The sequence below is a fragment of the Bactrocera tryoni genome, chromosome 3 (assembly GCF_016617805.1).
Source record: "Bactrocera tryoni isolate S06 chromosome 3, CSIRO_BtryS06_freeze2, whole genome shotgun sequence".
NCBI classification, from domain to species: Eukaryota; Metazoa; Arthropoda; class Insecta; order Diptera; family Tephritidae; genus Bactrocera; species Bactrocera tryoni.
Window position 1 is genome coordinate 40,018,483 of NC_052501.1, and position 9,399 is coordinate 40,027,881.

The window sequence follows — 9,399 nt, forward strand, 5'->3', positions numbered from 1 at the left end:
TCTTTTGAAATGTTTCAGTAAACGTTTTCCCAAGTTTAAAACAAAATTTAATATTTTCTCTTTGTTCAAAATGCATTTTACGACCGATGACCAAAAGCTGCTGTCACTTTTTGATCGATAACATCAGAAACAGTTATATTTAAAAAGTTCTGTTTCTTTTGCGACAGACCTTGTATAACAGTTTATTTAAAGTTTGAAAGATATATTTATATACATTTCACAAATACAAAGTAAAAGGTTTGGTGACGGTGTTAGGAAAAGTGATTCGGCCTTCTCCATAGATGGGTCTAAAATAAAAAGTTCTAAAATTCCAAAAAAATAAAAAGTTAACAAAATGTCGGTATTTTTATGTTATTAGTAAGTTATTAAATTAAAAGTGGAACGGGCGTTATCATGCAACAGAATCCCTTTTTCGTGCCCACCTTGACAAGTTCCTTGTTTCTGAATCATTCCTTGCACAGTTAGTCGCTTTGAAATAATTTTAAGCCGCTTTCGAAGCGACAAAACCCATCATGTTGTTTTACTGAGTCAGCACTTCCGTAATCTTTTTTTGATACACAGATGTGCTTCAGTCGCCGATTTCTTTGACTGAAAGAAAAAAAGTCAACAATTCCTGCAAATTGCGATTACTTGACAAGAATCGGACATATTCGCACAGGCAAAATTATATGACTCATAAACAAATTCACTAATGTAGGAAGGCAGTATATTTTTCGAATGCCTAGATTAAGATTATCCCGTTTGAGATATGTACAATGTACTTGTATAACAAAATCGATCACCACTAACTGGAGCTATCTAATGACAAACAGCGGGAACTTGTGTACTTAATAAATTTCACATTCAGGTGATTCAGGTTTATCAAAAAAACAAGCCTATGAGTGGTACAAAACCTTCAAAATCGACCAAAGCCTGAACGACCTCCGATCACTTCAACTGATGAGAATATTAAAAAAGTGAAGGATATGGTGCTTGTAAATCGTGAGGCAAGATTGAGAACGTTGATAAGAGAGCTCGACATCTCGTCCATTCGAATGACTTTGGTGGATATTTTGGATATGATTCTCGACTCGTCCGGTAAAGCTGAGTTTTTTTAAAAAGAGTACGTTTGTGACCGAATTCAAAGACAAAAACGCAATGAGTACCATCGATCAATAATCGTTTTCACCAGATTTGGCTCTGTTTGATTTCTTTTTGTTCCCCAAACTGAAATTGGAAACTAGAACCCGTTTTCAGTCGGTCGAAGAGATAAAAAAATTCGCTGAAGGAGCTGAAGGCCATCTCAAAAAATGCTTTTTTGTATGAGTGTGTCCCTAATTCTCTGATGCTGATTAAGTGAGCTCGCTGGAAAAACTCAAAGCTCTTGTTAGATTTGCCTTGCTCGATTTCTGAGTTCTGAAGATATTGTTTATAAAGTATGACAACCTGCTCAGGTCAGATTTGCTAGATAAGGAAATGAATGTCAGCAAGCTCAGTCTAATCAGTAGTTGTATTTATAATCCTATTTTATGTGTTCTACTAAGCAATGAATTTATTAAAACACGGCAATTTTTTTAGAAAAAGAAGAACGATCTTTATTTATAGCATACAATTCAATTATAACTGGTTCTGTATACAATTACGTGCATTCCATTTACATACTGCATATACATCTAGACATAGTATGTGCGTGTGTACTATGTGTTCGGCAAGTGTTATTAATACAAAGCATTATTTTATTATTTCTTTTTATATTTTTACAACTAATTAATAAACTCAATTATTGACAATAATTTGAAATTTTATATTTTCTTGGAGGTCGGTCCATGATTTATTGTTTCGTTTTCAATTTACACGTACATACATTGATATAATGAATTCTTCTTCATGTTGTGTTAGTTTTTCTGTCTGTAGAACATTTTTATGAGTAACTGTGCGTTTTAGAATTAATGGGCAACATGCATGCTTTGTGTGTGGAATTTATGTATGAATTATGGCTAACCAAATCATGTTGAATAGGTCTCAGCAGGATAAAAACAAAGTGGTAAACAATATTGTCTAAGCCGTCCATTTTCAAAATCTTTAGACTCAAGATTGTCAGTGTCAAAATTTTATAACAAATACACTATTTTGACATTATAGAAAAGAAATAAATAAAATTAAAAAAAAGATCAAAATTACAACTCTAGTGCAGCGGCGTATTCAATGTGCCTGGATATTAGTTCAAATTGTAAATAATAAAATGTAATTTTTTACTCGAAATAAGTCACACTCTTATATGTATAGTAGGGATCTACGGATTATAAGGCCTCCCTACTTTAACCAAATCAATCACTCATTATTGGAAAGTATAAATCAACCGCTTAAAACTCTCTAGAAGGATGGAGTCATGTGTAGAAGTTCGCGCAAGTGAGGAAAGTTCTTTGATCGCCATTCATTTGGGAGAGTCCAGAAACGATTATTTTTCATATGGCTCAAAAATCACATGACTTCCGGTCTTAGACCAAGTATTACCAAGGGTTGTGTGCTAAGTTTGGGACCTCCACGTAAAAACTACGCTCAACAAAATGGATAAAACAGCCTCGGATCAAAGCCACCAATCAGATCGATAATTTTGTGATAGACGAAAGACACGTCTCCAGTGTTTTAGATGTGCGAGCGCTCCGAGGTCCTAACATCGCCTCGGACCACTACCTTGTTGCAGCCAAGATACGAATCCGCCTCTGTGCAGGGAAAAACAAACGTCAACAAACGTAAAGAAGGTTTAACGTCGAGAAGCTGCAATCACAACCGACAGCCGAACGATTTTCTACTCGACTGGCACTCCTGTTCTCTGAGAGCACTCGTCAGCAACCCGGTATATGGTAACTGTGGGACGGCAATTCAAACTTCTTAGGGACAGCTGCAAACGTAACCATTGGTTTTCGGAAAAGGCAAAAAAAAAAAGGCATAACTGGTACGAAGAGGAGTGCCGCGTCACAGTGAAGGAAGAACAGATTGCCTACCTCACAAAATTACAATCGACCACAAAACGCGCGAGATGCGATTGATACCGAGAGTTGAAGGGAGAAACGAGACGCATTTGCAGACAAAAATAGAGAGAAGCCGAAATGCATTAGTACAAGCTGGCCGACAGGGATAATACTAAAAATTTCTCCGAAAAGATGAGTCGATTAACAGAGCGGAGCATACTCTTGTAGAACCCCCAGAGGTGATCTAGTGACTAACGTCTAGAGCATACGGAAATAATGGAGGAACACTTCTGCAGATTGCTGAATGGCAATGAAAGTATAACACCAGGCGATTGTGAACCTGATCCCTCAATCGATGACCAGAAAGCAGATATTCCATTTCCCGACCATGGAGAAGTTCGAGTAGCAATCACTCGCCTGAAGAACAACAAAGCGGCGGGGGGCCGATGGATTGCTGGCCGAAAGCCCTATCGTGCGACTTCTTCAATATATTACTGGAGAAAATATCTCGAGGTGCAGAGCTGAATAGAAAAGATACAATCTTATACCAGAGTGTACAACTGCTGACGTACACCAATGACATCGATTTGTGCTCCTTTGTGCATTGAGAACTGCGAAAACTTCAGTCGATGGAAAGATAAGCTGTACGAGACATATGGCGATATTGACAAAGTTCAGAAGCAGCGGCTACGCTGGCTAGGTCGTGTCGTCCGAATGTATATAAAACACTCCAGCTTTGAGAATATTCGACGCAGTACCCGCCTACGGAAGCAGGGGAAGAGGAAGACCTCCACTCCATTGGAAAGATCAGGCGGAGAAGGACCTGGCTACACTTGAAATCTACAATTGACGCCAAACAGCGAAAAGGAAAAACGACTGGCGCGCTGTTAACTCGGCTATAATCGCGTAAACGGTGTCTACGCCAATAAAGAAAAAGAAGAAAAAGAGATTTGTCTCGAGCGAAATTGGTTAGTTTAGAATGGTTTAGGAAATATGTATGTCCAATTAAAGGGCGGTGTTCTTGCTCTTGCGCTCTCCTGTGCCAATTTACAGTTCTAAGTAAAACACATTTTGCACGAACGGACGAACAGACAGAAAGCTGCCCGGATTTTAACTCGCCTCATTAAGCTGATCATTCATATACATATATATAACCCTTTATCTATCTCGCTTAGTTTTAGGTGATACGTACAACCGTTATATGAACAAAATTATAATACTCTGTAGCAAAATGTTGCAAGAGTATAAAACGTACAAAAAATTAATGAGAAATGATAATGATGCTTGCATCAAAAAATTTTTACTTTCATTAAAGTGGTTTGAATATGCATTTAGAATATAAATTTTTTTTAACTAAAAATATTTTCGAAAATATTGAAATAAATGAAATAAGTATGTAAACTAAATATTTAGAGCCAACATTACTAGCGATTACAAGAATTTCATATAAAACTCATCGGATTTATAAAATGCATTGAAGACTCATAACTTTGCCATATATTCCTTATTCCACACTTTGCCTGCTTATTAATCTTCTTCAAAATTTTACATACTCGTGCATCATGGCATACATTTGGAAATTTTTATTCACTCATATTCTTACACTACAGTTATTGTTTTTCGCTCTCTTTACTGCTCTGCCATCACCAATTGTTTCTTTATTTATTTTTCAAATAAATACTCTCTTCTAGCGCTTCACTTTGAAGGCTTCTTGTCCTTTCAAATACATTTAAATTAGGTTTTTATTATTAATGTTGTATTTATATATGTAAGTATTTTTGTCATTTTTACACTACTTTAAATACTGTTTTGATTTCCCATTGCTGCTACATTTACATACTCGTACAATATTATTTGTTTGCAATGTCTTCGCATTTCTAAGTTATCGCTTACATTTTTGCAACTTCAAATTGTTGAACAATCTCATTAGAACTCTTTATAACTGCATAATTGTAATGCCTCTACGCTGTGCTACTACACTTGTATGTATGTATGTATGTCGCTTGTCCAACACTTATGCTTTTCCTTGTGGTTTTTTTAAACACACTAACTTTTGCATACAAATCCCTCAGCATAATTCTTCCCGTCCATAAAGAGCAAGTGACAAATTAAAACCTACCGTGTACTAATTCTTTTTCTTTATCTAAAATCAGCCTTCAATTCTTAATTAGGGGGTTAAATAGGCATACAATATTTTTTTTATTTTAAGCACACACTTTATACGTATAATAATTACATAACTACTAGATATCCATAATGTAGCCGGTAAAAAACACCCTATACTAAAATTGTATTTATAGTTTAGCACATTCTAATCTAAATAATTGTATGTTAGAAGTGTTTGAAAATGGAAGATTTAGTGGAGAAAGTAAATACTTAATGTAGAATAAAACAATATTTTATTCCAAAAACAAAAAAAGAAAATATTTTTTTAAAGTAATAATTTTTCATTTAATGAATTAATTTTTTTCATTAATTTTTAATTTAATTTCATAATTAATTATTTTTTTTTATTTTCCAATTTATTAAATTTTTTTGTTTGTTCATCAATGAGTTTTTATTATTTCTCAAATTTTTTTTTTGTATTTAATTACTTCATTTTAAAAATAATTAGCTGTCCATTAATTAAAAGTATTTTAATATAATTGAAAAAAATCAATAAATGTAAAGTTAAACAATTTTTAAAAAAAGAAAATAATTTTTTATTTAATTAGATCACCTGTTTTAATAAAAATTTTATTGCATTGATTAATTATTTTTTTTATCTCAAAATTTATAATTTTTTTGTTTGTTTGTCAATGATTTTTTATTACTTATTTTTGCACGCACATATGTAACTACTTAATTTGCAAAGTAATTAACTTTACATTAAAATTATTTAATGGAATTTAAAAAAATAATAAACGTGAAGTTAAATCATTTGTAAAAGTAAAATATAATAATTTTCTTAATTAATTAAATTTGTATCATTTATTATTTATTTTTTTTATTTTCAAATTTGTTTTTTGTTTGTTTGTTTTTAAATGATTTTCTATTATTTTACAAATTTTTTTTTGTACTTAATTACTTCATTTGCAAAATAATTAAGATTCCATTATTAAAAGTATTTTAATGTAATTGAAAAGAATTTAATAAATGTAAAATTAAATAATTTTTAAAAAACGAAAATAGTTATTTATTTAATTTATTTTTATCATTAAAAAAAATATCATTATTTTTTAATTAGAACTTTATTTAAGTTATTAATTATTATTTTTTATTTCAGTTTTTTTATTTATTCAGTTTTTTTCTTGTTTGTTCATCAATAATTGGTTTTGTACTTAATTACTTAAATTTCAAAGCAAGTTTAAAAGTCACCATTTATTAAAAGTATTTTAATGTGTTCGAAAAAATAATAAATTTAAAGTTAAATGATTTGTAAATTATGTAATTTAACACGAAAAAATGTGTTCGTAAAATAACAGAAAATGCTTGATGAACAATCCAAAGTAAACTGTTTAAAAATAATACGGAATTTTATGATTGTAAAATCCTTTCTAAATATAGATCTCAAAATGTTAGTTGATATCGTCACCTAAAGTCCAAAACTACGTATCATCAAACAACTCGAAATTGAGTTTTTTATTGCTTACGATTTACTAAATCATATTACATATGTATATGTATCATAAAATTTTAACCTCTCGCTGTCAGATACTCGTATAACCACTTTATAACTGACATATAACCATTTCATACCACAAATTTTGTTTCTGTGTGAGTGATTTCTACAAGTATTATATCGTTTTTCCTTCGCCTGTAAACTTATCAAAAGTGATGTTACGTTATTTTGCATCTGAGGTGGCGATATATGTATAGTTCTAGTTCCCATTCTAAATCAAGTAATTTATTACATAGACCCGCCAACTTAGAAGTTTTGTAGCCAACATGACTTTCGGTGAGAGTGCTACCATTTCATTAATTTCTACCTCCAATTAACTTGCCTTACCAGCTAAATAAATACTCAAGAACAATAAGTTAAATAGTTATATATACTATATACTTATTTATAAAAAAAGTCTTTTAAGAAAAGATTACTAGTAAGCTTTCCAGAATTGCATAATATATTTAATTTACTTTTGTTTATACATATATAATATAACTATTTACTTACACAAATAACTGTTTGCATGCTTAATTGTGAGTGTGAATGAGTATTATATTTATGTGTGTATTTGTGTGATGAGAAAACAGAGAAAAATTCGTTGCTTGCATATACATACATTTTTTTAATAAGGAGACTTCGTTTTTATAATGAACTTATAGACTTTGTGATCATCGCACAAAAATAACAAATTTTTCAAACCAAAACTTCACAAAGCAGTCCACACGGAAATAAAACCCCTTTTATAAACAATAATTGCACAAAATCAAATTGCATAAGGAAAATTAGTCGCCTGTAAAATAGATACATATTCAAATCATATTACAAATTTTAGGATAAAATACATTTTTATAAGGAAACTTAAATATTAACGAAAATCCACATAACAGAAGAAGTGAAGAGATATTCCGCCACCATATTTACAAAAAAAAAGCATATTTGAGCTTCAATTTCACTGAGTGCTTTTCACAGTTTTCTCTGCCTTCTAAACGAATCAAAAACTTAATATTTCGGCGCAGCCAAGACTTGAACCGCAACTCTTTGTGGAGTAGTAAATAACTTGACCGCAGCGATCACTTTTTATTGATATTTAAATCATATTCATCATTATCATCAATTCTTTTATCTCCCACTGGAACACAGGATCTGAAGAAAACATTTTCGGCAGAGCCTGTTTTTTACTAACAGTTGAAGTTAGTTCCACGACTTTCGGAATTCACCCATTTCTTTGTGTAAGAATCTCCTCCACATGGTCTTTAGGGTAGCCTCCCTTACGACTTCTTTGTTGGCTTCTATCCAGAGGTTTTCACCAAACTTCATTGGTATCACAGTGTGTGCGACATCTTTATTTTCGCAATTTAGTTCACGTGTTTCCAAATTTCAGTTTTTGTATACGCTGGTAATCCATAGGTAGCCATCTTCGGATGTTTCCACCAAGGTGGTCGGTTAAAAGCCAGGTTTCACAGCCTTAAAGCAGTATGGAGACAACATTGGATTTAAATAATCTGTTAAGGGTTTTGGGAAGGATACTTGCGGTGAATTATGCTGCCTAGGTAGGTAAAGTCTTCCCCATCATTAATTTTTTTTTTTTTGTATTACATATATATTGAACGTTGATTTTAGTGTTTATTTTTATTGATTTAGACTCCGATAAATCGTAATTTCTTACGAAACGCAGAGTATCTCAGCAGACTATCATGTGAGTTTTAGTCATTCTCTCCTACAACAAAACCGGTAAGAGCGACACATTTTTTGGATGACGTCGATGACAGCTTATTAACCCTTACCATTATAACGGGGATTAAGCACTCATTACAACAACACATTTTTTGACTTCTCGCTAAAATGGTTTCCTGTAGTACTTGGTTGAAGCTTCAATAGCAAGGGCAACAGAGAACTATTAGGGACCGTTCAGTTAAAATAATTCCTTAAATCACAAATTTGAAGCCCAGTTTATTTGGAAAATTTTTTGCTTTGCTATTCTTATTAAGATAGCCAACATAATTTAGAAACACCAAATAGTTTTAATTTACGTTATGGCTAGGTTAGCTTAGGTTAGATGGCTGATTTATAGAGCTCGCTTGTGGACTACTATGTGTAGTCCTTTGCGAAGCCATAGAAAAGCAGACTCTTGTATTCCAAAGCATTTACGTGAAGTTCTTGCCACAATTTTGAAAATAAGTGACAGTCTACGGTCAGTTGAAAATCCGCGTACGTTCCGATTACGTCGTGGGAACAGACTTTCGTTTATCATGTCCGTTTCACTTTAGTGGTGTTAGTTTAAAGAAAAACTGCTGACATGATAGCTATTGTTCGCTCAAAAATCGGGGTCCGTAGACCCGTTTATTGTGGGAAGTATTGGAGTTTGAAATGGAACTTGTTAATTTACCTTTGCAAAAAGTCACTTAGCTCATACTTTGCAATTTTACGTCGTTTAAACCGTTTTTAAGTCGTCATTGCACACTAAAGGGTGCAGCATTGAAATTTAACACGGATTTTCTTCTAAATAAACACATATGTACGTTTAAAAGCGAAATCCTCTTGCTTCCCTTAACTTAACTAAATTGGAATGTACTGTGGATTAATCAAACAAAAGACAACAAAATTAAAACGAATTTAAAAAAAACTTTTGCATGGAAAAACGTTTCATTAAAAGCAAAAAAAAAAACGCTTCATTAAAAGCAAAAAAGAAAAACATCTCACTAAAATCAAAAATCAATCAAGTGCAATTTTTCTTATTTACATATCGTTTATACTGCCTTCCAGCTAAATGCAAAATAGCTGAAACGAACTACATCGTACATA